At 44.3% G+C, this 7,799-nt stretch overlaps 1 protein-coding gene across 6 annotated transcripts in view; it reads right to left on the bottom strand.

Annotated features, from left to right (window-relative positions):
• ERGIC2 (ERGIC and golgi 2) overlaps window positions 1-6,751 on the bottom strand; it is a 36,498-nt gene extending 29,747 nt beyond the window's left edge. For 4 of the 6 annotated variants that reach the window (XM_087967807.1, XM_087967808.1, XM_087967802.1 and 1 more), the window contains exon 1: window positions 6,638-6,751. The gene's annotated coding sequence lies outside the window, so the exon portion shown is untranslated. Of the gene's footprint in view, window positions 1-3,798; window positions 4,022-6,637 lie in introns of those variants that run through there. The other 2 variants (XM_087967803.1, XM_087967805.1) reach the window with 1 other exon arrangement.
• Between the last annotated feature and the right edge of the window lie 1,048 nt (window positions 6,752-7,799).

Genomic DNA, 7,799 nt, shown 5'->3' with positions numbered 1-7,799 from the left:
GTGTGTGTTTTCGTAGATTTTCACGGGTACAGGTATGTAGGTCTAGGTGTGTTCGGGTCTTTTCCCGTGTAAGATTAAGAGTATCTTGGCGATGTTTCAGCGAGGTCCCACTCGCCATCCTCAGGCTGGTGCTTTCGGCTTCATGCCAGTGCAAGCAGTGTGTGATTGGAGCTGCCGTCTCTCTATAAATACTGGTGGTGGGGGCTGGTTGGCTGCGCTGCTGCCTCTTGATTGGTTGATGGAGTTGATGTTGGTATAATGGGCTGTGTGATGGCCTTGTGAGTTTTGTTGTGGAGATATGTATAACATCTTGGTATAATGGGCTGTGTGATGGCCTTGTGAGTTTTGCCCAGGATATCTCCACAACAAAACTCACAAGGCCATCACACAGCCCATTATACCAACATCAACTCCATCAACCAATCAAGAGGCAGCAGCGCAGCCAACCAGCCCAGCACACCACCACCACCACCCAGTATTTATAGAGAGATGGCAGCTCTGATCACACACTGCTTGCACTGGCACGAAGCCGAAAGCACCAGCCTGAGGATGGCGAGTGGGACCTTGCCGAAATGTTGCCAAGATAGTCTTAATCTTACACGGGAAAAGACCCGAACACACCTAGACATATACATACATACATACATACATACATACATACATACATACATACATAGTGTGTGTGTGTGTATACGTACACACACACACACACATATATATGTACATGCATATAATTGTTTATATTTTCTTTTGATCTTTTCTAATGTAAAATGTAAAGACTGAAATGTATGCCAAAGAAAATCCACCACGTTCAATATTTTTAATGTTCATTTTCAATAAATTAATTTTTTTTTCCAAAGCATCACATGTGCCACATGAATCACTGCTAAATTTTTCTCTTATTTTAGGCGGTGAATTTCTAGGGAGCCGTAACATTTCACGGAGCTGATTTCTCTTGGAATACAGAATGAAGCCCATAATATTTTATACCCAGCCAGAAACCTATTTTCTTCTGAACTTAGTGTGCCTAATGTATGAGTATATAAGACTGTGCTAGAAATGTTAAATACAAATTGGGGGTTTTTTGGCACCAGAAGTGGGCTCTGCCAGACCGCATACCAACAAATATTTGTAAAAGTGGGTGAGGTTCAGATAAGTTGACTTAAGGAACGAAAATGGGAGCAGGTGGATTGTCAAAGCGGCCACACACTGAGTGAATATAAACCAGTATATTTTCTTCTTCTAAAAATGAGAAGCCTGCCTGATTCAAATGGTTGCAGGAATTGTGTAGGTCTGGTTTAATGAAGAGAAGGACTAGAGGTGACATCATAGCAGCCTGCCAATATTTGAGGGGGAGAAGAAGAGGGAGTCAAGCTATTCTCCAAAGCACCTGAAGGCAGGAAAAGAAGCAATAAGGATGGAAAGTAATCAAGGAGAGAAGCAACCTAGTACTAAGGAGAAATTTCCTAACAGTGAGAACAATTAATTGGTGGAACAATTCATTGCCTCCAGAAGTTGCAGATGCTCCAACACTTGGAGGTATTTAAGAAGAGATTATCTGAAATGGTATAGGGTCTCCTGCTTGAGCAGGGGGTTGGACTAGAAGACCTCCGAGGTCCCTTCCACCTCTAATTATTCTGTCAAATTATCAGAGAAGGAAGGATTCTAAACCTAGAAAATACCATCCATTTCCAAAATAAAATCTGAAACTCCAGTTAAAAGGCATCCATAATGAAGATGTAATTTTCTCAGAAGGGGAGTCAATTTTAAAGACAAATGAATCTACGATGAGGAGTGCGGGGGGGAGAAATACTACAAATCTTGCCATGAGATGAGGATGGTGGAGCAGTTTAATCTGCCTCAAAGCTTTAACAAGGTGTATAAGGAAGGTTAACAATAAGAAATCAATATAGACCACTAATCGAGGGGGGGGGGTGTTGAAAGTCAAGCAAGTGAGTGACAATCTTCACTCAAAAGCAACGGGGTGTCAATCAATTCTGAGATGGCCAGGTCTCCCCCGTTGGGAATTAGTCAGAGCTAACCTCAGAAAGGTTTATACTAACCACCGATTAAGGAGCAAGCCACAAGCAGAGATTGCACTGCCCACACAAGAAACTAAACCAAGTTAAAGGCCGATTTAATTTGGCACAGCCTATTCTGCACTGGAGAGGATAGGACGTGATACCTTGATACCCAAATGTCCTGTCCATTTCCAAAGTTGTCAGGTAGTTTCCTTGTAACCCGAGTCTATCGATGGATAGATACGGTGTTTTCCCAAAAATACGACCTACCCCGAAAGTAAGTCCTAGCTTGATATTTACACATGCACCCAATACAAGCCCTACCCCCCCCCCCCCACCAAAATAAGCCCTGGTTAAGACCTCAACCACTCCGGCATGCATAGGGTAGGATGAGGCACACAGGTAAAAATTAAGCTAGGGTGGGGATGGGGGGTGGTGGAGCTGCCCTACTAACCAGGCCTCACACACCCCAATACATGCCTTGCCGGCCCACTTCTTCTGTGGCCACTTGCTGCTGCTTGCGCACGTCACCTCCGTTTAGCGGTCAGAGACCTTCAGGAAAGGCCTCTGCAGGCGAAATGAGGCCAGGGGGAGCCACGCGCCTCAATCCGAAGCCTGTTTCTTGGCTGCAGAGGCCTTTCCTGAAGGCCTCTGACAGTGAAATGGAGGCCGGGGGGGGGACGGGGGGGACACAACGTGCACAAGTGGCCGCAGGAGTGATCTGGCAGCAGGCTCCTGCTGGGCAGGGCTGTTGGTGCCCCCGCCACAAGGTGAGTCAGTGGAAGGGACACACAGACCGATAATAAGACCTGGTGACTTTTTTGGTGGCAAAAAATATAAGACTGGGTCTTATTTGCAGGGAAACTAGGCAGATATACATACATATAGATTAGATAGATTAGATAGATAGATAGATAGATAGATAGATAGATAGATAGATAGATAGATAGACAGACAGACAGACAGACAGACAGACAGACAGACAGACATATACGGAGATAGAGATATAGAGACATACGTACATATAGAGATAGATATACATACATAAAGATTAGATAGACAGACATACGAGTATAGATATAATTACTATAAGATAGTAGCGGGGGAATAGGTGGGTTTGTGTTGCAAAATATGACAATGAAGTTTACACAGTAAACAGCAGAGCTAAGATGGGGGCAATGTTAGGATTTTGGAGCTTAACACTAGTTGATCTTATAAAAATAAGAGCTTCAGAAAGACCTGTAAGGATCTAAGTCCAGGAGATCGTTTTGATCTAGTCAGCAGTTGGTCGGGGAGCGTGACCAAAGTTTCTCCTGCGCAAAATTCTACCTGGAGAGCCTGATTGATGACTCTGGGCTATGGAGGTGTCCCATTGGAGAATATGAATTACAATATACCCAGAGGGTGGAGGGAAAACCAGGGTCAAGGGTGACAATGAATGAAGTGTCTCAGAGTTGGCTACACCCAGGCAGTGCTGGCATGTTAACTCCCAATAAATCCTTTTTAAGTTTTGCTCGAGACTCATGATTTAAATGGGAGCCCTGACACCTAGAGATTTTTATCCCTAATTCCACTTTTCTAAAGGATGAGTAAAGCACCTAGCACACACTAGCTCTCTAAAAAGCACTAAATAAGTGTAAGAGTTACAGAAGCGAAAAGCAGAGGCTATGCCAACTTATATAGCCTCAATGTTGCAATGCACTCAAGTGTGAACAGTGTGGGATATTGACATTTCATTTTTTTTAAATGCCAAATGCAATCCTGTTCAGCAACTCACCTGCGTCTGTTTCTAATGTGCACCTCTAGTGGAGAAGCCTATCAGCAATTGCCAAATCATCTTTTAAAATGAAAATGAGGAAAGCAACGTCTAGGGATTTTTTTTTTAATTTCCTTCTTCGCCATGTTACGTTTCTCTCCCCAACAGCCCATGCAGGAAATTCACAAAATTTTGAGATTCCAGGATTTAAGGAATGATCTCGGCCGATCTTTAATTTTGTAGTGAAGAACCGTGAAGGGGAATAAATAGGGAAGAAAACGTTTATATTTGGACCTTCTTGCATGCCCTCTTTAATCCTACACCCTCGGTCAGCGCACTCCAAAAGTCGGCCCACAAAAGTGTGTGTTTTTAACTCGAGGTATTGTCGTGGACGTTACACAGCCTCTCTATGACCCAGTTTTGTTAACTTTCTGGGAGGGGGCTTCGTGGTATCCGAAGCAGAACAACTAGATTGTGTAATAGCTTTATACCACATAATATTAACCTAGTTAACTTTCAAGACTCTTTTTTTCCACAGTGTATTCTAAATGGTCTGTGTGATAATACATACATACATTCATACGTTTGTGTGTGTGTGTACATAGTCAGACAGACAGACAATAGACAGACATAGGGATGATAGACAGATGCTAGACATAGGACAGATAAATATACAGATATAGATAGATCGATAGTTAAATGATAGATGATATCTACCTACCTACCTATGATCCTATATATCATCTAAATCTATATGTCTATCAATCATCTCTCTCTCTCTCTCTCTGTCTGTCTGCCTGCCTGCCTGCCTACCTACCTATCCTTTTGAGAGCAGGTATTAGAATTTCATTTTTTAATATATTCTTTCGGAAGCAGACATCAGAATTTCATTTTTTTAATGTGTGTCAGTATGTCCAGAGAAAAAAGTGACAATAAATAAAGGTTATCTTATTACATTTGCCAAGAGCTGTTTGGGGAAATGTGTCATCTTTCCCACTTTCACATCACAACCACAATTAAAAAAAAAAAAGCAGCCTTTAAAAGCATCGCAGAGAAAATTATAAATTTCCATGGTAATAAGCAAGTACATTATGAGCTACAGATTCTGAACAATCTTTTTTTCCTAACAGATCATCATGGTAAGATTTTGGGGTGCTTCTACACAAAAAGTTCACAATGCTACCGGCCAAAACGTATCACACCACTCATCTTCCCTTGCGCGCAGAAGAAGAAACCTCGCACAAACACAACACCTGCCGAATTGCACACCAGTGTTAATTTCCCTGGCAATCATGGGAATGGTCTTACTGCAACGACAAACAGTGGGGGGGTGGGGGAGAAAGGGAGTTGCAATTGACAGATGTAAACCAATGCAAACCGATATAAGGCTGTTTGACTCAAAAGCAACAACATTTCAATCAATTTCGAGCCGCTCAATTAACCCCGGTGGCAGGAAAAATCGCAAAATGGGGCAAAACTCACTTCAGATGTCTCACTTAATGGAGTAAATTTTAGGCTCAATTTTGAGGACTACCTGTACTAACCCAGACGTTACCTAGTTGGGTCAGGTGACGTCTGCAAGCTAACCACGAAGCACAGAGGGCACTAAGGACCCTACAGTCCCTTTCTCGTTTTTCTCTTCCACTCCACAAACCCCACTCTCTCCCAGCACGGATGATGATGTTGCCTAGTTGGATAATGAAGGAAAGAAGTCATCTTAAGAGAGCACCAAGGACCTCTCATTTCAATCCTGAGCTAGAAATATTCTCCTTTATTGCCATTATCCTCTATTTATCTACCTACCTATGTATCATCTATCCATCACCTATCTATCTCTACTATCTACTATCTAGCACTGGTGATGTTGCCTAGTTGAGTCACGAAATGTCTGCAAAGAAAACAAGCCAGCTCAAAGAGCACCAAGAACCTCCATAGTCCCCCTCCTCCCTCTCCCCACCTCCTCCTCCTCTCCACACACCCCACTCCCTCCGACCACTGATGATGTTGCCTAGTTGGGTCACAAAACGTCTGCAAACAAAACAAGCCTGCTCAAAGAGCACCAAGGACCCCTCAATCCTCCCTCCCCTTCTCCTCTACTCTTCAAACCTCCCTCCTTACTAGCACTGATGATGTTACCTAGTTGGGTCAGGATGTTGATGTTACCTAGTTGGGTTTCTTTCTGCAAAGAAAACCAGCCAGCTCACAGCGCACCAAGGAACCCCTTGGCTAAACCATTTTATTAAGGAACAAAGCCTTAGGGAAAGAGGAAATATAAACAAGCCGCAAGCACAAAACCCACTGCCCCCATACACACACACACACACACAAATGTAAATCTACTTAAAAAGGGTGATTTAACTTGACAGGTCCTATAGAAATATATATATCGGCACATAAACATAAACACATGGGTGCAATTGCAAGTGTTTGCAAAGCCCCCTTCCACCCGGGTCTTCCAAGGTGCAAACCCCAAGCCCCCTTTGGCATCCTGCCTTTCCCTGCACCGCATTCCCACGTAGTCCCAGACACGGGTTTTTGTTTTTTTTGTTTTTAAACAAAATGACTTTCAATGACTTCAAAGCCATTTGGCATCTCAATTCGTCGCTCTGTTGCCCTTTGTCGGGTTCCAACTCGGCTGCCAAAATAAAATAAAATCCCCCCTTTCTTTTCCCGTGTACAGCATTCACACGTGCCAAACAGACCAAAAAAAAGAGGGAAAGCTGGCGGGGTCACGTGCGCCAAAGCGGACCCGGGAAACCGGGCGGGGGGACAGACGGGTCAACCCACTCCACAGCAGGGGCGACCGATCCGGAAAAGGCACCCCACACCGGGAAGAAAGGACCGAGGTCGGAGGGCTCACCTTCCCCGCCGCATCTCCGCAGCAGCAGCAGCGGCGGCAAGTAGCGGCGGGAGCTTCAGCTCCGGTCGGCCGTCAAGCCGAAGAGCCTCGGAACCGAAGCGCCTCATCGAATGGAACGCCGCGACATCAGCCAAGCCTGGCCAATGAGGACGCCGCTTCCCGGCGCTTACGCGGAAAGGGCCCCGCCCCTTAGGCTTCGCGGAAAAAGAAGAAAAAAGCAAGACACAGGAAGCTAGGAAATGAAAGCCCTTCTATAGATCTTCCTCTATGGTTTGGAATTGGACTCCGCCTCGCCTCCTCGCGCCCTTTTCCCCGCCCTCGGTGGGTTTTTTTTAACCCCGAGCTCGTTTTTTTTAGAGCCGTTCTGCCAGAGGGGGCGCTGTTGCTGTTGCAGAATTTCCCTCCTCAGGGCGGAATTTTTTTGCAATGTTTAGATAGATAGATAGATAGATAGATAGATAGATAGATAGATAGATAGATAGATAGATAGATAGATAGATAGATAGATAGATAGATAGATAGATAGATAGATAGATAGATATAAAAATGTACAAAATTTATATGAGGGGTCCTTGGTGCTGTCTAAGCTTGATTTTCTTGCAGACATTTCATGACCCAACTAGGTAACATCATCAGTGCTACAAAGGAGTGAATTTGAGCTTGTTTTCTGATTGGTTGTCACACTCCCATGGGGAGGGGAGCAACTCTGTAGGCTGTCCTGAGTCCCAGGCTTGGTTGAGCCTTGTTGGATGATGATGTAATGAAAGGGCTTTGGGCAATTCCTACAGCTCTACCTGGAGATCTTTGTTATGTAAAATAGGTTGGCCCAGGCCAGAGTAATGGTCCATCAGCAAAGGTGGGGAGGGGGAGCTGAGTTTCTGCTTCTGAATTTCTACTTCTCTTTTTAGGGGAAATATTCTGCCTTTTCAGTATATCCCAAAATATTTCATTTTCCTAGGAGAGGGGTGGGTTTTAACTTCCAACAGTTGCTTCTCTCCTTGATTGGCTTTCATCCATTGCTTCTTGTCCTGCCCTCAGGTGCTTTGGAGAATAGCTTGACTCCCTCTTCTTTGGGGCAGCCCCTGAGATATTCAAACACGGTTATCATGTCACCCTTAGTCCTTCTTTTCATTAAACTGATAGACATACCCAGTTCCTGCAA

The sequence above is a fragment of the Notechis scutatus genome, chromosome 6 (assembly GCF_049901735.1).
Source record: "Notechis scutatus isolate UNSWTSFEM ecotype Mainland chromosome 6, rNotScu1.2, whole genome shotgun sequence".
NCBI lineage: Eukaryota > Metazoa > Chordata > Lepidosauria > Squamata > Elapidae > Notechis > Notechis scutatus.
The sequence above is the reverse complement of the archived record's forward strand: the minus strand, read 5'-3'. Positions and strand labels throughout refer to the sequence as shown.